Below are 23733 nucleotides of genomic sequence, written 5' to 3' on the forward strand. Positions count from 1 at the left end.
TCGTGTCGGGCGCGCGCTCCTTCGCGAGGCGGCGCCACGTGCCGCGGGCTGCCCGGGGCAGCCCCGCGCCTCTGCGTCAGCTCGCGCGACCCGCGGGCCGGGGGCGCTCCCGCGGGGCCGGGCCTGGCCGGGAGAGTGGCGGCAGGAGCGCGCCTGCGGAGCGGCGTTCCGCTCGCCCGGTGCTTGGCCCTGGTGCTGCCGAAGGGGTCGCGCCCAGGCTTGGGGCTGGCGAAATGCAGCCCTGGTGCGCTCTGCCACGGGGGTCGCGCCCCCCGCGCCGCGCCCTTCCTGCTTGTGGCGCCCTCCGAACATCCCCGGTTCCTCCGGCGGGCAGTTGCCGATGGCCGCAGCAGCCCGCGTCGCGCCCGCGCCTCCAAGGTCGCCCCGAAGCGACCTTCTCCTAGCCGTGCGAGCCACGTGCGTTGGCAGAAAGTTCCGTGCGGTGCGATCCGCATCAGTTAGGATGCCCCTCCCTGGAGAGCCAGACGCGGGCCTCTGCGTCAACGGGGAGGAGGCTGGGGGCGGGGCGGGGACCACTGCGCGGGATCCGCTGGGTCGGCTGCGAGCGGCCGTGGGGCCCGCGGGACATGCGACCCGCCCGGCGGGGGAACTGCTCTGCTGCTCGCGCTGGGTCGCCAGGCCGGTTGCGCGCGGCCCCGCTCCCGCGGATTCCTTCCCGCGGGCAGCCCTTCCGGGCTCCGTGGGCCAGCGACCCAGTCCATGGCTCTCTCACCCGGGCAGCGCTCGGCTTCCCGTGCCTGCGCTGGCCCTCGTCCAGCTCTGCAGCTTCCGAGTGCGGCAGAGAGCGGGGGCATGTTCGGCGTGAAGGGGAGCAGATGAAGGGGGGAGCGCGGGGGGCCGCCCTGCCGGGGTTGGGCCAGGGCTGCCCCTTGCCCCTGCGTGCGGGACTCGAACCAAGGTGCGGAAATAGCCCGGGGGGGGGGGCTCATTTCGATGACAACTGGGAGAAACTTCTTGGCCGTGGGATAAACAGCCCAGCGCGGGGCGGGAGAGGCAGAGGCCGGTTGCTGGTTTCCCGGGGATGCTGGAGAACCCGTCCTGACTGGGGAGGGTTCAGCCCCCAAATCACGGCCGGCTGTGCAGTTCTGTGACCGTGGATTGCATGCCAGCTGCGGCAGGCGGTCGTCCTGGCTTGCCGGGGCTGCCGAAGCTGCTTCTGGGTCCCAGAGGGCAGAGATACCCCAAAGCCTGTGGTTGCTCGCTGGGCCGGCATAGTTGGGGGACAGCAGTGTGTGGGGCCAGAGGGGCGGCCAGGTGTCTGATGGCCTTTGGGTTTGCGAGCCCCCCCCCCCCCCCGGTGAGAACCGGGGGGGGGGAAGCACGAAGGGGGCCGCTGAATGGCAGAGAGCAGCCAGGATCTCTGGTTCCAGGCCCCTCCAGAAATGCTTTTCTGGCAGGTGTGGAGGGAACAGCTTTATCAGGGTCCCCCAGCATAGGTGCGGACCCCATCCCCAAGTGGACCTGCTGGACATGGGGGGGAAGACTGGCAGGTCTGCATGGCCCCACCCCAGAAAGCTCTTTCCTTTCCCCAGAGATGTTCATGGGCTGCCTCAGAGATGCCTCTGGGCAGAGGTTTGAACCGGGGCCTGGCATGGTGACCAGAGGAGCCCTGCCTTTGGGGAGTCTCCACTTGAGTGCCCCCGGCCCTGGGGTGAGCTGCCATGGGCACCGAGATCGGTGCCTCACCAGGGCAGTGCCCCCACCTGCCGTCGCGCCCCCTCAAGGGCAGCCTCTCCTCCAGCAAAGCGCCAGGGCAGTGCCGGCTCTTGGTGCGCACCCACGGGCGGTCACAGCAGAGCCAGCCCGGCTTGGACTCACGCCCCCAGCCAGCCTGGGCCCCCCAGGTGTTTGGCCACATCCCCCAGCTGAGCAATGGCAAGAGCAATAACTGAAATGTCTGAAATATAGCAAGGATTCTGAGGATTCCCAGGATTTCTGAGCACTGGCCATGCTGGCTGGGGCTGATAGGAGCTGAAGTCCCAAACATCTGAAAGGGGCCTGACCGGTTCCATCAGCCAGTTCCATATTCCACGTAAGAATTCTGGGGCAAAAAATATTCTCCTGATGCCAAAAAGCAAATGCCTGCCTTGAAAGAGTGTCACATGACCCATAAAGCCCCTCTGAAGCCCCCAGCTCCCTGACCACCTGCGTGGAGAGCCTCTGGTGTTGGGAGGCTGGTACTGCACGGTGCCGCCCTTGATGGGAAGGGAAGGGAAGGGAAGGGAAGGGAAGGGAAGGGAAGGGAAGGGACCATCGCGCCTTCGGGGGCAGCTTCCCTTGCAGAATCCAGTACCCTCCGGGCACATGCCTGAGATGATGGGAGCTGCCGTCCTACCCATTTGGAGGCCATCAGGCGGAGGGATGCGGCTGCACAGGCGTTCCTCCCGCCCCGTGTGCCCTGATGGTTGCAACCAGGTGGAACCCGAGACGGCTTGCGGGCATGGCGGGCACCCCCGTAACGCCCTGCTCCAGCAGCACCCGCAAGGGGCGAAGACTCGGGGTGACGTCTCAGGGGAAGGTGGCCTTTATTCCCCAATAGGAGCAGCCTAGCTGTGACTCCTCAGGTCTGGCAGAAGTGCGTTCTGCACATGCTCAGGGGCCTTGAAACAGTACAATACTGTGCATCGCTCAGCTGAATCCAAGCATTCCAAAGCAATTCCCTATGGCTGAATGTTCCCCAGTCACAGCAGGAAGAAGCCGGAGGCCCTGAGTTTTCAAATCTGGATTTGAGTGTTGGACTAAAATTCAGTTTTAATGAGGGTTTTTATTGTCCCTTGCTATTTTTATTGCCTTTCCCGAGCCATTGGAACAGGACAGGCCAAAAACAAGATGTCCAGCTTGCCGAGAGCTCGGCTCAGTCACCACTGGAAGAGCCACAGCTGTCTTAGGGGCCCCTGGCTGAGGCCCTCGTGGGCCGGCGCGGGGTGCGGGGTGCTGAGCTTCCTGCGGGAAGGCTCTGGGAAGGCTGGGCTCGGAGCCAGAGCGCACGCTCGGCGTGCAGGAGGTTGGGTGCCAGGTTGGACTGCCGGCGGCCCCAGCTGGAAAGGGCTCTCCGTGTCCAGGAGGAAGGCTGGCCAGAAGCCTTGGTCCGGCCAACGCGAAGGATGTTGTTGTGAAGCGAAGCTGCGGAGGGAAGGTAACGTGCCTTCTTGGCAGCAGAGGGCTGATGCCAGGATCGGTCCCCATTTTAAGTCGTTGATCGTTGGCCGAGTCGCAGGCCAGCAGCCGGTTGGACAGTTTGGCTCCTGGCCCCGTTGCAACACCCGGCCGTTTTGGAGAGAACCGTTCGGCGATGGAATGCTCCCCGCATTTGGTGGTGGTGGGGCGTGTCCGGAATGTGCGGATTTCGGAAGAATTCCAATTGTTTTTTGCTTAATATCTGAACTCAGTTCAGAAATTTGGGGTTTGGTCGTTTACAATCCAGGACTTTACCATGCTGAGCAAAGGGCGATAGGGAATGAAGGGCATTGCGATGGAAATTTCTGGGGAGGCAGTCCAGAAAATTTCCACCATCGCGCCCTGAGTTCAAAATCTCTCCCTGCACAACGCAGTCAAGCTCTGGATTTTTAAGTGACCCAACCGAAATTACTGAGCAGAGTTCAGAAATGGGGAAGTTGGATATTGTGTCCTTTAGTGCACGCAGATGCAGCTTGCTGTTACTAGCAGCACATGGATGCCACTTGCCCTCCTGCTCATGGATTCCGGGGAGTCTTCCCCGAATCTTTGGCAGTCTTCCTCAGCCTGGGGCCTGCAAGATGCCCCAAGGCCCAGCCATGGCAGAAACGCAGAATAAGCATCCTTTCCTCCCAGGAAACCTTTGGACAGGCAGGGATCGCTCGCGGTATGCGCAGCTCCTCACCAGCTCCAGTTTCCGGGATCCTTTGTGGGGCAGACACAATAGGGAACTAGACCTTAAGCTTTGCACTGCGGATGCGCCCTGTGCGCATGGAGGTGTCGTTTGTGCGTGCCTCGCAGTTCCGAAAGCCATTTCTCAAAGTGCAGCTGAAATGCATTTCGCTCTGGAAAGTGAAATTGCTTCACTGAAGGGCAGGCAGCAGAAGAGAGCCATGTAAAAAATGCACCTGCTTGCCAGTTGCTGAAGGAAAATTTTTCACCTGAAATTACAGTCATGAAAAGGGGGAAAAATAATGGACGTGCCTGTGAGAACTGCATTGCTCCAACTTTTCTGGAAAGCTGCAGGATCCCGGTGGGCAGAGCAGTAGCAGAGGACAGCCCCTCCTGAAAGATGGCTTCGCGTTGCTGCAGGGGCTCTGCTTTGGGGGCCAAGTGTAGGGGAGCGGGGCGTTGGGTGAGCCCTGGGTGCATTTTGGTGCTCGCAGAGCAGCCTGATGCTCAGTGGTGCCGGCAGCCGCCCCGCACAGACGCCCGAGCGCTTCCTTCCTTCCCAGAAGCACCGCGCCGGCGTGGTTCCTTGGCGGACGCGTCGGCTTGAAGGGGGTTCTTGAGACTCGAAAGTCCGCAGCTCGCTGGAATGCAGTTCCGGTGTTGCAATCGGTGGCGCTTTGCTCCAGTGGGCCCGGCCTGGTCCTCCGCCTGTATGAAGCCGGGCCACAAGAATTCGAAAACGCTTGCACAGGAATCTGAATGCTTAATGAGGAATCCAGACAGGCTCCATGGGCGAGAGGCGTAGGACGAGTTGCATGGCACATTTCTCTCCGCATGGATTAAAAGCACGTGTGGCAAGATGCTTCAGGCTGCCGGGCCCTCTGCGGCGCTGTGCGTGAGCCTGGGCCCGTGAGTCCCTGCAGCCCTCGCTGCTTTGCAGCCACGCTGGGTCTGCCTGTGCCCGCCAGCGTCCAGGAGCACGTTCTGGCCCTGGGCCACAGCGTGGCCGCCGGCATCCTAGACCGCTCCTTTCCCCCGTGCAGAAAAGCCGTCCTCGCACAGCTGAAAGGGATGGCGCTCCGAGGAGGGCGGGGTGCCGGCTGTGGGGAGGGCCCATGGCTGCCTCCAGGCCTTCTCTGGGGCCCCCGTGTGGGTCTGAACACCTTGCAGAGCCTGGGCCCGCGAAAGCGGGGAGGCGCCGCTCTCCATTTGGACCCGCTGCAGGCCTGGAGCCGGCACACCCGTGGGGACGGCTGCCACGGGCTCCCCACCGACCTCGGGCAGGCCTCCTGGGAATCGGACACCCCAAGGTGGAAGACCCTCCGCGGGGCCTCGGGGCCCACCTTGCACTCCCCAGAAGGGGGCTGGCTCTCTCCCGGCCCCGTGCTGAGAAGTCCCGGGCACGGTCGGAGACCGGTGTCCGTCGTCCGGTGGTCAGTGTTTGGCCCGACGGAGCAGGCGTGGGCGCTTCCTCGGTGGGTGCGTCCACATGGCTCACCTTGGCTTCGCGTCCAGGCAGTCTGCGGGCTGCGCCCAGATCCTCGGAGGGCGGGTGTCCTTGTGTCCTCCCACAGGAACCGAAGGGCCGCTGTGTCGGAAGGCCGACCCGTCTCTGCCTGTGGCACGGCCCTTCTGCCGCGGGGGGGCGGGGGGGCAGAGCACGGCGCCTCGTGCCACACAATGGGCGCAATCCAGCAGCCCTCAGGTGCAGCACGGGGTTCCTGGCGGACGGAGGCTCCGGCACCCTGGTTTTTGCAGGAGCTCTCTGCTCCCCCGGAGTGCTCCTGGCACAGCCAACGGGGATGCGGCCCCTCGCAGTGCGGCGTGGGGGCCTAGTCTAGTTCTCCTGCGCTGCTGCAGCTCCTTGGCGGGCGCTCAAAATGGCTGACGAGGAAGCGAATCCATGCCCGGGCGGCAGCGGAGGCTCACGCTCGTAGCAGGGCACCATCCTGGAGACTGGGCCGAGCTGGGACCCTCTTCCTGGCACTGGGCTTCCCATCTGGAGGGGGCGTGAGAGCCCCGTCCAGCTGGCATCCGCTGCAGGTGGGCCTAAGGCAGCTCCGTCTGGCAATGGGCTTCTCAGCTCAGCCCTCTCCTGGGGACCCAGGCCCCAGGTGTACCTCGAATTGTGCTGTTTCTCGGGTGCGAGGCTCGGAGCCTTGCTCTCGTGCAGCGGGGGGGAGGGCAGCCTCTTGTACTTCCAGACCGTTGTCGGGGCCTTTTCTCATGTGGAAACTCCTGGAGGAGATGCAGCTGGCCCCGTGCTAACGAGCATGCCTTTGTTTGGTGGGGTGGCTGCACCCTGAGCCGCCTCCGGCAGGCCTTTCCCAGGCCAGGGCAGGGTGCCAGGGAGAGCCAAGGGCCCTTTGCACCGGGCACGGCTCTGACCTGCCCAGCCTCACCGAAGGGCGAGCGCAGCTGCCGCCAGGGGAAGGGCGTTTGCACCTCCACAATCCTCATTAAGGTGTTTCCCCCATGGACATCCAGCAGCTGGCATCCTGGCCCGATGGACTGCGGGGAGGGGGGCGGAGGGAGCTTTCACACAAGCCAAATTTGTGAAGTCTGTGCCACATGGGTGCGTGTAGGAAGTGTGCTTTTGCACAGACATCGCTTTCCCGTGGGCCCGAGGCCTTGTGTGCAACGTCACTTGGGAGATAATCGGCACTCTCTCTCACGAACGGACATGCTTTACCTCCCGCGGACATCATGGCTGCGGGGAGCTTGTTGCGAGGGCAGTTCTGGGGCAAGAACCGGCCAGCGCAGCTCATCTCCCATGGCATGAAGGCCAAGCAGCCCCCGCGCACACCCGGTCCTCAAGGGACGCTGCTCCTCTGGCTTCTGCGGCAGCCGTGCCCCGTGCCTCCCGAGGGGTGGGCGAGCTGCCGCCGTCGCCGAGTCCCGCCAGGCGAGGCCAGCAAGCTGAGGGGGCTCCCGAAATGCCTGCTTCCGTCTGCCGTGAGAGGCGGCGCATCTGCTCCGTCGCGGAGGCTGCCCGTGCGCGCTCTGCCGCTCTGCTCCGAGGGCTGTCTGAAGAGGCGACATAAATCACAGCGCAGACAAAACGTCTCCTGGTCATTAAGGCCGGCGGCATCCTCCGTGTGCAGCAGCAGATGCGACGAGCATTCTGCTCGGAGCGCCCCCCCCCGCCCCCGGTCCCAACATGCTGCCTGCCGAGACCTGGGCCCCGACCCGCCTGCAGGGCTCCCTGAGGGGGTGGCCCCTCGGCTGGGTGTGCCCCCCGGGCGTGCGGGCTGCTCCATGCACTCCTTGTCCTCTCCAGAAATGGGGTGAGGCAGAGCTGCTCCCGGAGAAGCCGCCGCTTGCACTGGCCTCCAGAAGGGGCCCCGGACACAGGCTCTGCCCCCAAACCCATCGGAGCCGTTCCGGATGCCCCCGGCTGCCAGGCCGCCCCGCGCTGGCCGTTGCCTGCCCAGAGATGCTGGAGGAAATCTGCGGGGCAGCTGGGACTGCCCGCCTGTGTGGCCGGGGAACTGGCACCAGTGCCCCAGGGCAGGGCAGCCAAGAGGGCACGCCTTCAGTTTCAGAGGAAGCGGAACTTCCTGCCTTGCCCGATTTCTTTAAACAAGTTAGACCCCCCCATCCCCCCCACACACACACACACAATGAAGTGTTACATGCCAGCATCGTTTTTTAAATCCGGCAGAAGCCCGGCCCGGTTTGCGCAGCGGGCTGCTTGAGGTGCTGCCGCAGGGCAGGCGGCCTCGGTGCCTCCGGGGTGCGCCTAAGTGCTTGGCCCCCTGCCCCCGCCCCCTTGCTCGGCAGGGGCGCCCGCCCACCCACTGGCCCCTTCTCCACCCAGGAGCACCCCTGCTCAGTGCCCAAGGGGGGGCATGAGGTGCTGCCCTGTGGGGGCCTTGCCCACTTGCTCTCTCAGAGCCACGAGGAGTGGAAAGGACCTGAAATGCCCGTCAGACCCACACAATTCGAACCCATTTCTCAGACTATAATGCTGCAGTTAAAAGACCAGTTGGTGGGGTGCTCTTGAGTGTCCCCCCCCCCCCAGGCACAGGCAGGCATGTACCAACCTCGCATTTCCTGTTCCTCAGAAGGGGTGGAAGCGTAACAGGATATCTCTAAGCTATGCAGAGTTGGTTTCTTGCATTCAACCCCCTGCGGGAGGGGGCAGGAAGGCATTCCGCACAGCACCAGGCTGGCCCCGGCCCCTCTGCCCAAGCCCAGGGGCTGCTGCGCAATTGCCCACAATGCAATTAGCCCCCCCTCCCATGAAACACCACCAGGGAAATGGTCAGGGAGCTGAAGGACAGGCAGTGTGGTGTGCCTGGCAGGGCCGATTTTATTTTTGAAAATGTATTTTATGAAGCACTAATAGACCCACAGGACTCTCTAGGCGGTTTACAACACAACAATTAACAAACAGAAAAGCAGTAAAAGCGAACGAGACAGTACATTTTATGTTTATCGCGTGGCAAGAGGGCCCCCATTCATGCATTCATTCGCGGAAAACATTTGCACAGTGTTCCTGTGGCCTGTCAGCTCCCTGGATGGTTTGCAGCATTTAAACTATGAACCACCAGACATCCTAACCACAATGAAAACGAGAGCAAAACTACAATCATCAATAAAAATAGGACCAATAACAATAAGACAGAACACACAACTAAAAACAATATGATAATTAAATCAAAAGTGCCAGAGAATATATAAAACCTACAATCACAGTGAAATGTCAACCATTGAAATATATTGAGAAAAAAAGGGGTCTGGGCCTGGCGCCAAGAGGCAGCAAGGGTCGGCACCAGGCCCACCGCCTGGAGAGCCCGCTGGGCTCCCGGGCCAGAGCAGGACCGCGCCAGACCGTCTCCCGAGCGGGACGGAGGCCCCGCGGGCAGCGCGCCCTCCGTCGCCCCCGGAGCGCTGCTCGCCTGGCGCGCTGGCAGGCGCTGCGCCTTGGCCGCACGGCTCCGCGCCCCGAGAGCCCCGCGGGTCCGTCTCGCGCCCCGGGGGCTCCCCGGGCAGCCGGGCGCGGGCCGGCGGGGCCTCTCCGGGTCTTCGCACGGGCGCGCGGCCACGAGGCCGCTCCGAGCAGCGCCGCTCCCCGCCGCGGCCGGACGGGGCGGCGCGCAGCCCTCCAAAAGTGCCCCGAGCGCGCGCGCTGGGAGCGCACCGGGCGGCGGCCTTGGCCGGCAGGCGGTGCCTGGCAGCGCTCCGGCGGCGGGCCGGGCCGGGCTGGGCCGGGCCGAGCGGGGGGAGCGGCTCCCCCTCCCCCAAGGCCACGTGACCCCGCCTCCGGACAGCGGCCGCTTTGTCCTCGCGCTCCGCTCCGCCGCGCAAGCAGGTGCGGGCATTGCGCTCGTGTCCCGGGGAACTGGCCCGCCTGGGCCTGCTCCGCCGGCACGGACTGGCAGCCGCCCTTCCGCAGGGCTGCCCCCCAGCCCCACGCGGCCGTTCTGCCCCGAACCCCGGTGGCCCCCGCCCGCGCAGCGGGGCGCGTGCGTGTCTCTCCCGCAGCCCGTCCCGCGTCCTCCCCCGCGGAGGTGCTCCCGGATCCCTCTGTGCACAGCCGGCGCTGCCCCCCCCCACCCCGCTGCCGCTGCATTCGTGGCTGCAACAGAAACCTCGGCGGGATTAAGAGCTGGCCGTCTCTCCGGGAGCCCCGGGAAGGTGCGCGCGGCTGTGTGAACGGGTGGAAAGAGGGCGGCCTGAAAGCGGTTTGCAGCTTTGAATAGTGCCCGTGCGATTCCCGCTGCAAGCAGGAGACACCTCGCTGCCAAAATTTGGGAAAGTGAAAGGGGGTTGCAGTTTTTAACGCCGAAGAAACAGCTGCAAAGCATTACAGCGACATGGGGAGAGAGTCGTCTTACACGCGTGTCAGATGTCTGCAGCTCTTCTCTGTTTTAGAATGCTTAACCTCAGTGCATAGTTTTGCATTTAGACAAAGGCAGATCAGTTAACAAAACATTTTCGAAAGGCACTATTAAGATTGCCCAATCTGGCGAAGGATGTTAAAGAAACAACCTCCGTTAGAGCTTCCCAGGGTAACCAGCTCAGGCACCAGGATGGCTTGGCAAGGTGCCCCGTCCCCGTGGGTGGAGCGGCTGCAGGTGCCAAGGAGGGAGGTGCGGGCCCCAAGCCCCGTCTCCAGGAGCCGCCAGGCTCAGACGCCGAAGAAGCCAGCAAGTCCTGGGCTGGGCAAGGGGCTGCAGCTCCTCCGGAGCAGGCCCCCCAGCTCCTCAAGCAAGCCAGTCTGCCTCCAGCCCAGGCAAGATCAGCAGCCCCCCCCCCCCCCGCCTGCTCCCGAACAAACACAGAGCAATAAATCTCAGCGTTCAGACTCCTGCCTTCTTGCTATAAACTGCACTCCCTCCTTCAGCAATAAACAGCGTTCGATCCGTTTCAGCTCTTCCCAGTTCAACTCTTCGGACAAGCGCTGGCGACAAGGCTGCCGCGGGCACACCTGCCCGCGCCAGGTGCACCCAGCCCGTTGGCACGCTGGGGCAGCGCACGGGTCCCCAGCCTCCCTGATCCATTTTCGGTCCGCAAGCCAGGAGCACCCCTTCAGGAAGCGGAAGTGGCCGGCGGAAGGCTCCTTCGCTGCCCCTACCCACCCCTGCGTGGCTCGAGCTGGGAGTCGGGCATCATGTGTGAACCGGCCCCCGCAACTGGGTGTGACATAGCGCAACGCTGTTCCACGTGATGCAGTCGCCTTTCCACTTTTCACAGCCCTCCCCCCTTTATGCAAATCATTCCTCTCCGTCTATTTCAGCTATTGGGTGGCGTGTCACATAAATACAGGGGTGCTTCCGCGGCCCAATTCGACAAGCAGGACGCGCCCCCAAAACGTGGTTTTATGTTATTTTTGCAACTGTGTCTAAGCTTTAGCTCCACAATCTCCCTAGAAAAGAAGGGTGAGATTTATCTTTTGAAGTCGGAGGATCCCCATGCTTCTGGAGGATAAGGACAATTCTCTCATTTCCTGGGGTAGCTTGCAATGTTTCCCAGTTGGATGGCAGGTGGCACCTCTGTGGAAGGCGGGGCTGGCTCGAGGCAGGTGGGAAGGTGTGTGGTTGCAGGTTTCCTCCTGCCATTTCGCTCGGAGATCTGGCATGGTGCGAATGTGCTCCGGGACTTGGGGCGAAGCGGACTGCCCTCGAACACACCAGGGGAGGTGGGATTCTTGTCAGCAGAGCAGCTGGAGAATGGAATTGGTGGTCGGGGAAGCTGCCTTGGCCAACGGTGCCCTCGGAGGTGGGACTCGCCTCCTTAGCCCCCCGAGCCGCTGCTGCGGAGCCTCGCACTCAACCCAGCCAGGTCCTCGAGGGGAGCTAAGCAGCTGGAATCGCCTTACAGTTCAGCTCAAGCGAGGGCGAGTTTCCCACGCTGCTCAGTTTGCACCTGCCCCATTTCCTTTCCAAATCCAGGCAAGAGTCGTCGCCTCCGTGGCTGCTTGGCAACAGCGGCAAATTCAGTGGGTGCAGAGCGAGGCCCCAGTGGGATCGTGTAGTCCCCAGACCCCAGGAAGTGGCCCCCCTTTGAGCTATCCTTTCCCCCACGCTCACGACAGGATGCTGTCCACCTCGCTCGCCGCGGAGGTGGCCTTCTTGGGCCAGCGTGCCTGTTGGCTTGGCTCCGCACCCGGCGTTCGCAGCCAGGCGAAAAGCCGTACTGTGGACTCGGCACCCGGAAAAGCTTCCTGCTCCCCGTCGCCATGGCTCCGGCCTGCCGTTCCGCAGACTCCAGATGGGCTTGGGCCAGGGCTTGTCTCAGCAGCGGCTTTCTTCTCACGCTCCTCCATAGAGATCAGCTTCACGGAGCAACCAAGGAAAGGTTATCCCATGGATGGCTTCCCCGTCGCCAGCTCTTTCGGAGGGGCTCTCCGCCTGCTGTCCTCTTCATTCAGTCACGGAGGTTTTGGGCACAGAGTGGGCGGCTTCTCTAGGTGGCATTGCAGCTTATCACATCGTCATAATGGATTCATTGGTCCCTTTTGGAGTTTGGGATATTTTGGTCCTTCGCATAACTTTATCTTGGCGTCGTTTTGATGCCTCCTTGATGCTTGTCCAGGCAGGCTCTCCAGCAAACCCTGCGACCTCCCCGTAGCGCGTCCCTCGCCCGAGACCCTGTGGCGGGGTCCTCCTGTGCGGCGGGGCTCCCTTCAATACTCCGCTGGCGGCTGGCGACTTCCGGAGGCCGCGGGTGTGTTTGCGCATGGCGCGTCAAAGAGGGCGCAGGCGGCTGCTGCCAGCGTGTGCCAGGCTGCTTTTGTTTACCGAACTTTGGTGTCACGGTAAACACATTTCACGCCTTCACAGTGCTGGGCATCTCGCGTCTCTCCGGGGGGGCATCGCCAGTCCAGCCAATTTGAATTCCAGGCGGTGGCCTGCCAGGCGCTGTGCATGCTGCCCCCAAAGCCTGCTGTTGGCCAAGGAAAGGGGGGGGGCCGGCGGACGGGTGGCTGCCTGCTTCCCACCACGCTCCTGGGCGCTGGTGGCGAGCGCACCTCTCGCTGTGGCTGCCCGCTCGGCCGGCCGCCTGGAACGTGTCTGTGCGCCACCGCCCCCTCCCACAAGCCGAGCAGCGTGGCTGTGCGTGGGACACACGCCGCCCCGCTCTCTCCCGCACCGTCCTGTTTCTCTGCTTGGAGATGAGCTGGCGGGGGGGGCGGGGGGCAGCGCTCTGTCCTGAGCAAAGCAGGCCTCTCAGTTCCCGGGAAAGAGCAGGAAGCGGCAGAGCTGAGGAGGAGGGACTGGCTGCCCAGCCCGGCCTCACGGCCCTGCGGCGGCTCCGTCCACCTGACTCAGCCCAGCAGGGAGAGGCCCTGAGCGGCCAGCGCCCCACAGAAAGGCTCCGAGTCGCCTCTGGCTGCATCGGGTGAGGGGCTTGCCCCAAGGCAATGGGGGCAGTCAGGTGGGGTCATTGGGCAGTCTGGGCTCGGCTCGGGGAAGCCTGTCAGTCGCAAGGCCACGCTGGCTCAGTCGGAGCGAGGCCCCTCCTGTGGCCGGGCCGCCCCTCCTAGGCCCAGGGACACCTGGCGCAGCATCCTGACGCCCGGGGACGTTGGGCACGGGACTTCTGGAGCTGCCAGCACAGCCACACTCCCTCTGGCCTCTGGTGAATCTTGCCTGGGCATCTCCATGCCCCCCTCAGAGCCGCCCGGTCCCCGCTGCCCAGCCCTTGGCACCCCGGGCAGCCTCCCTTCGCCCTGCCTGGGCTGCCCCTCGGAAGGGTGGGCTTCTGGGGAAGCAGCCTCCAGGGGACGGGCGTGCGCAGCTCAGTAGTGGGCTGGGCACAGGAGGGGCACCGGCCGCCCCATTTCTGTTCCGGAGGAGGAGACATGAGTGGGCCGGGCACCTTCCCCACGTGGCACGGGAGCACGCCGGGGTGGACCCCAGGCGGATCGGTGGAGTCGCTCGCTCGCTCATTGCGCTCTGGGGACACGCGGGAGAAGAGCCCCGGGTGCTCGAAAGCGCGGTAGGTGACGGGGCCCCGCTCAGGGCCCCGCTGGCGCTGGACTGGCCAGGGAGGGCTTCCCGGGGGAATGGGGGTCTTGCGCCGTGCTGCTTCCCTCGAGACTCCCGGATGCTGCCTCTGGACCCCGAGGCGTCTCCCCGCCCAGCACTCCGCACGCACCACCCGAGCACCCGCGGCCATCTGCGCGGCGACTGACTGGGCCCTCTTTGTGGCTGGCCAGGCGGGGTGAGGGGTGCCACGGTCGCGCTCGGGCGTGTGGCGAGGCAGGAGTCAAAGGGCCCTTGTCCGGCGGGACGAGGCGCCACTCTGTGGGCTCCACCGCAGGCCTGCGGCCTCCGTGCAGAGGTCCCCCCGCACGGCAGGGCAGATCCAGCCGTCACGTCCGGACGGTTGCGCCAGGCATGTGTCCGGTTCCAGAGCCTGCAGTCCTGACCGTGCCGTCGTTCCCTGGACCCGAGGAGGGCCGAAGGGGCGGCCCTTCCGCGCCCCGCTCCCCGCGGTGCCGCACCCCAGCGCATCCCTTTCCCCAGCCCGGCTTTTGCCCTCGCCCGTTTTCCTGTGGGTTCGGGCACCTGGGGGCTGCATGCGGGAGGCACGTGATGGGGGGCGGCTGTGCCAGCGAGGCTTCCGGGTGAAGGGGGCGAGTGCAGCGTCCCCAGAACTGTGCTGGGCCCCCGAGCCTGTTTTAGAGTGGATCCGGCTTCTGCCAGCCCCCCGGCCTCTGCCTCGTGGCCGCGGCGGAGTGCGAGGAGGGCATGTGGGGCAGAGCTCGGCCTGCTGTCCAGCCACAGCCACGTCCCCAAGAATGGCTGGGAACGGGCAGGCGGAAGTCCCCCCCCCCCATTACCAGCCAAAGTGGACGTGGACGTGCGCTCAGGGCAGCTTCGCCCACCTAGTGCTTCCAGGGCTTTGAACCACAGCTCCCAGCACCCATGCCCATGGGAAGACACTGGATGGGGATGATGGGGGTTGCAGTCCAAAACGTCGGGAGAGCACCAGGTTGGGGGAGCCTGGTTTGGGGGGTTATCATGAGGGTCTGAAATTGAGGGTTCTTCACTGGCGGACTTGACTTCCGGCTCCTGCCCCCCAATGGCTGCCCAGTGCGAGCCCCTGCTCTGCCCCGTCCGGAGGGGCCGCCTCTTTCTGCAGTTGCTGATTAGTTGTGCCCGCCTCCGTCTTAGCTTCCTGCAGAGGAATCGGTCCTGCCATGCCGGGGGGGGGGGGGGGGGGCCCGGCCTGCTCGGGCCGGCGCTGGGGGGGGGGGCTGGCTCACGAGGTTGGGGGGGCTTGGCCTCCGCCCCGCGCTTCCGCGACTGTGCCCGCCAAGTGTCCGTTGGCGCACCGCTGCCTGCCGCCGCCCCCGCCAGCCCAGACCGCTGCAGCCGGGCTCCTGGAGGCCGCTCCGAGGCTCCGTCCCAGGGAAAACCGCCTTTCCGGGCTGGAGCCCCGGGAGCGCAGGCGGCGGGGGGAGGGGCCGCCTCGGGGGCCGCGTGACTCTGGCCCTCTCCAGCAAATTCTGTCCCACCGAGCCCGCGCTGGTCCCTGGCCCCACCACGGCTTTGCCCGGCCGGCTGGGCGAGGGCAGGGCGCCCGGCCGTGTGCAGAGCCTCCTCCTGCTTCCGCGCCCCTGATCCGCGAGGCAGCCTGGCTCCCTGCTGTGGCCGCCCCCTCCCATTCCGGGGGCGCCCTCTGTCCGCAGCGCCGTGCAGCTGGCAGGCTGCTTCTGCCTGAGCCGGCGCTGTTCCCTCTGGGCTCAGTCGCCGTCCGCGCAGGAGCCGGAGGGAGTGGGGGCCCGTCCGGGCAAGAACACCTTGTGTTGTGAGAGATTCCACACCCCTCCCTCGGCTCAGCGCTCAGTTCAGGGGAGGCGGCAGCCCAGGGCCCTGAGGAAGACTGAGACCGGGAAGGGCAGCGATGGAGGACCGCGAAGGCGGGAGTGCGGGGGTGTTTCCCGGGACCAAGGGCCACGTCCAGGTGCACTGCTGCGTTCTTGGTCGCAGCGGAAGGGCGTGGACGCTGGTCAGGGAAGAAAGCCAACGGGCAGAAGATGGTCGCCGTCAGCATGGCGCTGGAGGCGAGGTGCCCGGGTTGCTGGACCGACAGGAGGACAAACACGGGTCCCGTCAAGGCCGGCCAGAGCGACCCCTCGAAGGGAAAACAATACCTCTGAGGCTGCCCTGCTTGGGCACGCCATGTGCAGCACAGAAGGGTAGAGCTGGGAGGGGCCACGAAGGCCCTGGGCCTCAGCCCTGCTGTCGCCGCACGGACACCACGCAAGGTCTTTGGCGCAAGGCCTGAGGACCCTCCTCCCCGCAGGGCATTGGAGGAGGAGCCGGCCGGCCAGCCGGGGCCTGCTAGCGGTTGCCATGTTTTCAGTGTGCTGCTGTGCATCGTGCGGAGCTTCTGGCTGCTGGGCAGTATTGAAAACAAACGAACAGTGGAGTCCTGCAGTGGCCCTGCAGCCACGACCGTTGTTCTCGCCCACCTGCTCCTCCAAAGAAGGGGGGGGAGATGCCCTGCCACTCCGCTGCCTTGCCTCCCTCTGCACAGAAGAGGAAGGAAGAGACTGGGGGCTGCCTCCCCCGCCCCCCCCCCCGCCCCCAGAGCTGCAGGATGCTATGAAGGGCACCCAAGTGGGAGCAAAATCCAGTTTCCTCTGAAGACCGGCTGCACTTTGCCAGACTGGCTGGGGACGAGCGGCTGCCCCCACATTCAGGCGGGAGCAGGGGCCTTGTGGGCCCCCACACCCCTGGCACTTGAAGGCCATCCGGCTTGGCTGCCAGCAGGCCCGCTGCCTGCACCGTTCGTCCTCTTGCTCCGGCGGCTTGGGACCACCTCCCTTCGCGAGCTCGCTCTGCAGCCCCCCGGGGGCCGTTGCACCAGGCACCGTGCTCCTCGCACCTTCGGGAGCCCCCGTGGGGGCCAGGGAGGCAGGGGACTGTTGTGCGCCCCCCCCCCCCGCCCCCACAGCCGGCTTGGGTGTAAGCGCCAGGGTGCTGGACCGAGGCCCAGGATCAAGAGTCGCGCAGCCTTGTGCACCCGGTGGATGCGGTTCGGTTGCCGTGTGCGTGTCCGTGAGAGAGCCTCTGCTGGTCCTCCAGGAGGGGCAGGGGAAGAAAGGAGGAGGAGTCCAAGTTTGCCCCGTCTCCCACACACGGTGGCCCCTCCTCACGCCGGGGAAGCCAAACTCCTGCCTGCTTCAGGTGGGCCTGCAGGTGGCCCCCCTGCCTGGCAGAAGGCGGGCTGTCTGGACCTTCAGCGCGTGGAGGCCCAGAGTGCGTGGCACCCGCGGCTTGGAGGCAGCGGCCCTTCGGCGCATCGGAAGGTCCTTCGGGTCTCCAGGGCAGAGGCCCGTGCGCAGGGCTCGTGTGAGTGCGGCCAGAGGCTCCCCAAGAGCCGTGGGAGGGCTGGGGTCCCTGATGCACCCGGGCGCAGGCCCGGGGAGAATGTGGCCCAGGCAGCGGTGCCTTCCCCCCGGGGCTCTGCTGCTGGGCTGAGCCGGTCTGGGGCGCTGAGCGCCTTGCTTGGCAGGGCTCCACTGTGTGGCCCCCACCTGCGGCTCCCCCAGAGCAGCTCCCCCACCCACACCCCCACTGGCTCCTCCGACAATCCAGCTCGGACCTGTGGCCCGAGATCCGTGCCCCCAGAGCGTGGAGGCACAGACGCTGCCTTGGACACCGGAAGCCCGGGCGAGGGACGCCGCCTCCCTTGAGGCCGTGCCAGCACCGTCCCATTCCCTGCCCGTCCTGGAAAACCGTCCATGCGCAGGAGAGCCGGCCAGGAAGGAGACGAGAGCTGGGGGAGAGAGGCAGGAGGGGCCCCATCGGCTGCGGCCACAACCGGATCCCCAGAGGCACCGTGGCACGCGACTGTCGTACAATCGGCAGCCGCTCCGAGGACGAGCTTTCTCCCCTTCACGCTGGCCTGTCAATCAGCACAGTGGCTTTGGGGGTTCTTGGGCAGCCCCCCCCACTCTGCTCTTTGATGCTGCTTCATGGGGGGGGGTGTCCAGGATGGAAGGACCTCCTGGGTGCAGAGTGGGCCTCCCCCCTCCGAGCAAGGGGCCCTTCCCGTGCCTCGTGGGACCAGTGCCGTTGTGGCGCTGGGCTTTCTCCCAGGTGGAAACTCTTGGTCCTGAGCCAAAATGCTGCCCCCCCCCCCCCCCACGCGCCTTATTTGCCTTCCCCAGCGATGCCGCTTGCTTCGGCTCCTTGAACCTCTCCAGCCCCGTTAGTAAACAAACTTGCACCCTCTGAACTTCCACCGACTTCAGAGGCGCTCGAGTGAGAGTGTTCAGAACGCTGCCCTCATTTGGCAATCCCGAACCGCAATTATTTTCTGCTTATGCCATTCATAAATTGCGGCTGGTGACGTCACCAGGCGGCTCTGATCTCGCCCGGCAGAACTCTTGGCTGGAGCCCCAACTAGCCAAGGCCTCCAACTCCCAGCTCTCCAAAACACCGGCGCCCTTTTGCAAAGCTCCCACCCGAGGCTCCCGAAGGGGGTGCGCGCGGCTGTGGTGCCTGCCGCTGCGGAGGCCAGTTCAGCTGACGGCGCTGGGGAGGAGGCGCTGCTGAGAAGCGCTGAGCAGCCCCTGCGCTCGCCACGTCCCGGTTCCCGGGAACTGCCCGTTCCGCAGAGCTTGCCAGCCTCGACAGTGCGCAGGCTCCCTGGCCCGGGCCCCGCTCTGCAGCCCTCCGGCCGGAGCGCGGCTGCTTGTGGGTGCTGCGGTGAGGAAGGGGCTGCCGCAGGGGGTGCCCTCTGCCTCTTCCGCGGAGGCGAAGCTGGGGAGCCGCAGCAGTCCCGCCCGGCGATTATGGTTTGCCGCACTCCAGAAGCCGCGCCGAGCCTCGCAGCTCCCGGCGGTGCCGCGAGGGAGGGGCCGCCGCTGGCCGCGCTCCTGCCCCCCCCCCCCCGCGACCCCGGGGGAGCCGGCAGGGGCCCCTCCGCGCTGTTTGCCTTTGCGCGCAGGGAGCAGAGCAGCCGCAGGCTGAGGCACGTCGGGAGGGGGGGGGGGGGTCCCGGAGCCGTGCTGGGGCTGAAACCACCGGTGGCGTGCGCGCCCCGCCGCCCGAGAGGGGGGCGCCTGCAGTCAGCGCTGCTTTGCGCCCTTTGAAGAAGCGGGGCAGCGCCTCGTCCCGAGCAAAGGACCTTCGCCGCGGGGCGGCCTCGTCCGCGTCCTTGCCCCGCTGCCTCCCCCCCCCCCGTTGTCCCCGCAGGAGGGGCTCCCCGCAGCCTCGCCAGCCCCCCTTTTCTGCTTTCCCGTAGCTCTTCTCCCCGCGCCGAACGGTCTTGCCTGTCTGCTGTCTGCTGGGGTGCCGCAGCTCAGGGGTTTTTGCGTGGCCCCCAGCACGCAATTAGAGCCATGAACCTAGGAAAAGCAAGTGTTTTCTCAGAGATTTCGCCTGATCGATTCAGAGGTTCCCTTTGTATTTGCATGAAAACTATTCCTGATGCAAGAGGCGTTTTTTTCTTTCTAAAACTTGCGCGCATGTCCTTTCGGGGAGTGGGTCTCACGGCTCCTGCTGTGGGAGGGGCCACATGGCAAGCCGACCGCCCCACGTACCGGCCACAGCTTCTGCTTTTCTCCTACCTTGGTGGGCCTGGCGGGTCGCCAGTCTCAGGGGGCAACTGGCCCCTCCCACCCACGCCATCCCCCTCGGTCCTCCAGGCGCATCCTGGGAGGACCCACAGGGAGGACGGAGGCTCCCCTCTTTGAGTGGCTGTGCCCTGAAGCGCCACAGGGAGAACCCCGGAGCTGAGCCCCCCCCCCCCCGCTGCTCCAGGGGTGACGCACAAGCAGGAGGGCCTGCCCTTCCACTCCCTCGCAAGGGTTGAAGTGAGGAAGAGGATGCTGGGCTGGGGGTGCATCTCTGGCAAGGGGGAGTGAGAATAGGGGGGCAGGGCGGGGACCCGCTGCATCCCCAGCCAGGCCGGGCCACCCAGTGATGCTCCCCGCTTCCCGCAGGGTTCATGCAGCATGGAGGGAACTGCCAAGCGGGGCTGCCCCTTTCCCAGAGCCTCTGGCGGTGGCGCTCCCTGGGGAGTCCCGTGGCCACATCACCCGTCCAGCGGCTCCTGGCGGCACGCGCGGTCACGGTGCTGATCCCGCGGCCCACGCTGGGTGCCTCTTCCGAAGCACAGGCTGCCCCTGCGGGAAGCCCCAGGGGCACCCACACGGCACGGGGGCTGGCGATGGCGGGGGAAGGGGGGCCTCCTGGGCCCTGGGGCAGCTGCCCCCGGGGGGCGGTCGCTGCCTGGTTCTGTCAGGAGCAGCCTCATCGTCCGCTGGGGCTGGTATGGGGGAGCCCCGCTGGGCCCACAAGATTTGCTTCTAGTGAGCTGAGCAAGCGGGGTGTGGAGGCCCAGGGACAGGGCCTGGTCCAGAGCCCCTTCCCCGAGCCGCAGGCCGGTGGCACCCCGGAAGGCCCCCTTCCTTCCCCCCATTTGAGAAGTGCCCAGCGAGGACGGGCCGTGCACCTGGCCCTCCTGCTTGGCAATGGGCCCTGCGCCACTGAGCACAGGCCCGGGGCTGCCCCAGAACGGACTCCGGACCTCCCTGCACCCACACACGGGGTCCCATGCAACGGAGGCTTGTAGCAGGACCCCGGGAGGCAGTTTCCCTCGCAGCGGCTGGTTCTCCAGACCTGGGCAGCCCGGCCACTGCACGGGTGCGGATCGGGAACCGGCCCATGGAAACGGCGGCCCTCCGTGCTTGACAGAGGCGTGGCTGGAGGCAGCCTGCTCTCGGGGGCGTCCCCACTGCCATGCGGGGCCTGAGGGCTTGCCTTGCGGGGGCGTGCTTTGGCCGTGTTCTTCCACACCTGCAAGCCAGACTCCCCGGATTGGTACGCCAGCCCCGCTGCACGAGCCGAGGAAGGCAGAGGAGGCCCCCTGAGCTCGGCCCTGCGCCGGAGGTGGGCAGCCCCGCCGCCCTTGGCCAGGGCTTCCCTGCCCCGGGCCCTTTGCCTGCCGGCTGGGGTTTCGGGAGCCCGGGGCCCAGGCAGGCCCGGCCCTGCGTCGTGGCGTGGGCGCGCGGGGCTGCCTCTCGCTCAGAGCATGAGCCCCACGGCCTCCCTTCCGCTGCCCAGCTGCACGCGCCTGGTTTGCTTTGCCCTGGGATGGTTTTCATAATGGCTTTTGGCTTCAGAAAACAATAACAAGGAACTAAAGTCTCGCAGTTTAGAGCATCCAAATGTTTTCCTTTCGGGGCTACAGTTAAATGCAAAATATGGCTAGCTAACGTGCAGTTGATGAGGTAATGTTTCATTTATTGGGTGAGCGCTGGAGGGTAATGTGTTTTTCATGTGTTTTAATAGGGAAAGCATGTGGAGCCCGAGGATTTATGGCCCCGCGATTTGCATGTGGGGCTGAGCAACGCATGTGCGGGAGGTGGCAGGGTGGCCGCTCCGCCAAGCATGCCGGGGCAGGGCCGCATCCTCGGTGCCGGCCCGTGTCACACACGCTCCAGAAGCGATGTGCGGCAGCGAGTCGTGGAAAGTTCAGAACTGTCGCGGGAGCAGGGTGGGCCGGGGAGCCGGCACTCTTGTTCCCGTTCTCGTGCCAGCCTTTCGTCTCCTGCCAGCTGGCCTCACACCCAGCGCTGCTGTGCCACATCCCCAGTGATCTGGGGAGCTCTGCCGAGGCAGGAAGGGGCAGCTCATGCGCAGGGATGCGCATTCCGGGGAACGGCCGGGACCGGTTCTTCCCCACATGGAAAGCGGCGAGTTGCCCTTGCAGCACATTAGTCCTAAAAGGGCGGGGGGGGGGACTCGAGATCATGTCCCTTAGTAGGACTGCAACAGGGGAGGGGAAAGCTCCCCCCCCCCCACAGTTCCTCCCAATCAATTGAACTTTGGAAAAAGCTTCCATAGATGCCAGTGAAAACCCTCGTGGCTTGAGGGGTGGCACTTGTCTTGGGGCAGAACAAGAGAGCAAAGGGAGGGGGAGGCGGTCAGAGGAGGAAGGAGAAGAGAAGGCAGGCAAAAGGTGCCCCCTGGGGCCTGGGGGCCTCCTCCAGGTACCCAGGTGTGCATCAGACACCTGACTTGCCTGCAGGCGGAGGAGGGGGCTGGTGCCTCTCCCCGCAAGCCCTTGGGCCCAATTCCCAGCAACCAGCCAGCATGCTGAACCCCCGCAGACACAACTGCGCACAACCAATTCCATTCCATTCTAGCCTGTGCTTAGTTTACCAAGGTCATGAGGATGGATGAACCTCATCAACTGAAGGGGAATCGTTTGCCTGGGGCAGAGCCTGGGTGCGAATGGGGAGGTGAACTGGAGGTAACCCCCCAATCTGGGATTAGTTTGATATCCCATTTTGGTGCAGAAGTTGCTGTTTCTAGAAAGGGGGCTGAAAGGGCAGGCAAAAGACACCTCTACCGGCCACCCGCTCTGTGTACATTTTGTCACACCTGTCCGGGCCGCTGCAGAGGGGCTGCCGCCACTGGAGAGGAAGCAGGGGTGGGAAGGAGTACATGGAACTGAAGAACTGGCCTGATTCAGGGTATCTGGGGGGCAGATTAACTGGCGGGCTTCGCCTTCCGCTACATGTAAATCAATCCCGGAATCACCCCTACATTTTCATAGGTAGAGATAAATCAGCTTAGGCACATCTGGTGAAGATCCATGTCCTCTCGGCCTGTGCCCCAAATCTTTTAAGTGGGCACCGCAGCTGCAGGATCGCCTCTCCTTCGAGCTCTGGGGCCAACATGCAGCTGATCACTGGAGCTCCGCGCGTTCTCTGCACCCCAGAAGAGCAACATTTTGCCGATACTTTCTGTAATGAGTTTTGGGCTCCTCATTACAGGAAGGATATAGCCAGGTTGGAGTCAGTGCAGCGCAGGGCCACAAGGTTGGTGGCCGGTTTGCAGGGGATGCCGTATGAGGCGAGACTGAGGGAACTGTCAGCCTGGAGGAGAGGAGACTCAGAGGGGGTCTGTTGGCAACATACAACATGTGAGGGGGTGTCACACGGAGGTGGGCAGAGACCTGTTCTCCCCTGCAGAGGAAGGCAGAACGAGCTCCAACGGAGCAAAGCTCAGGGAGCCAAGGTTTCGTTTGGATGCCAGGAAGCACTTGCTGACAGTCGGGACCCTGATGCTGGTGTTCAAGGACAGGCTGGACATGCACATGGTGGGCATAGCATGAGTGGAGCCGGGGGTCAGACTAGATGGCTCAGGAGGCCCCTTCTGACTCGCTCTGTTTCTGTGTTTCTATGATGCTTTATCCACCTTCAGAACAATGTGAGACTGCCTGAGTCAGATGATCTGGAGCTCCACTGTCAGTAGATTTCTTCCACCCAGCATCGCTCTTCTCCGCTCCACCCCCCGCCCCACCCCGCCGCCTCCCCATTGTTGCCTCTGCGTGGGTTGCGTGTCTGGAAACACTCGTCTGTCTGCGGAATTGCGTACCCTGCTTCCTCCGAGAAACTATCCAGACACTTGGCCTCACGTGGCGCTGAGTTCCATGGTTGCTTAGCCGCCAAATGCCGGCCTTGCACGAAAACAACCGAGCGCACCAGTGCTGTGATTTATGCTGCACTGCAGGGTTTAAAAGCCACCCAGCCCGAGCGCGCACCCTCCCCGTCCCAGCGGGCTCTTCTCCCACAGACAGTCTCGCTCTTTGCAAACAAGTCTTGGCAGAAACAAGCGCAGGGGCCAGGAGAACTGTTCCAAGCCTCCAGCACCTATTTGGCTAAACCGTTCGCTACAGCGAGCAGCGTTGTACCCGGGGGGCCCATAGCGAATCTTTTTCCAAAAAGCATGCGCCGTGCGATGCGTGCCTGGTGGAGGACGTCGCTTGCGAGACCTGCACTCTGGCCGTGAGCCTTGGCCAGCGCCGGCCAGGCACTGGTGGTTCCACAGGAGACGGAAAACCGGTCCGTCCCCCTCCCGCCCACGTGCAGTTTCTGTCGCAAATGTGCAGCCGCCTGCCAGTTTTGGCAGATTCCTACCGAAACCAGATAGAAATGCTTCCGTGCCCATCCACCCTGATGCAGGCCCGCTCCCGGCACTTCATGCGCCCCTTTCTCCGAAGCTTCCTTGTCCTGCTTTCTGGCCAAAAGGCACCTGCAGTTTGCAAGCATTGCTGGTACTGTTCTCACCCCCCCCCCCAGGCTTGTGATACAAAATGACACCAGCGTAAGAGTGCCGGGAGGGAGGATGCGAAAGGCACGACCGCGATGCTCAGTTCTCGATTCAGTTGCTCAGACAGGTGGGCTGGGGGAATAGACTGCCCCTGCAGCCATTGCCTTCCTGGGCTGGCCTCTTCCTTGCCAGCCCCTTCCCCTTTCCCCTCCCCTCCCCTCCCCTCCCCTCTTCTGCAGTTCTGCTTCCTGCAGGTTTTCTCCCATTGCCCCAGGGCAGGGCGCCTCCTTGAAGCCCACCTGGCGGGGTCACGGCAGCCAAGGCCTGG

At 64.7% G+C, this 23733-nt stretch overlaps 1 protein-coding gene across 2 annotated transcripts in view; it reads left to right on the forward strand.

The window, feature by feature from the left end:
- The window catches only part of IL11RA (interleukin 11 receptor subunit alpha), a 90231-nt gene that overhangs the window by 52224 nt on the left and 14274 nt on the right, over positions 1-23733 (forward strand). The window lies entirely within an intron of this gene.

The sequence above is a fragment of the Varanus komodoensis genome, unplaced genomic scaffold (genome assembly GCF_004798865.1).
Source record: "Varanus komodoensis strain SLA01 unplaced genomic scaffold, ASM479886v1 scaffold43, whole genome shotgun sequence".
NCBI classification, from domain to species: Eukaryota; Metazoa; Chordata; class Lepidosauria; order Squamata; family Varanidae; genus Varanus; species Varanus komodoensis.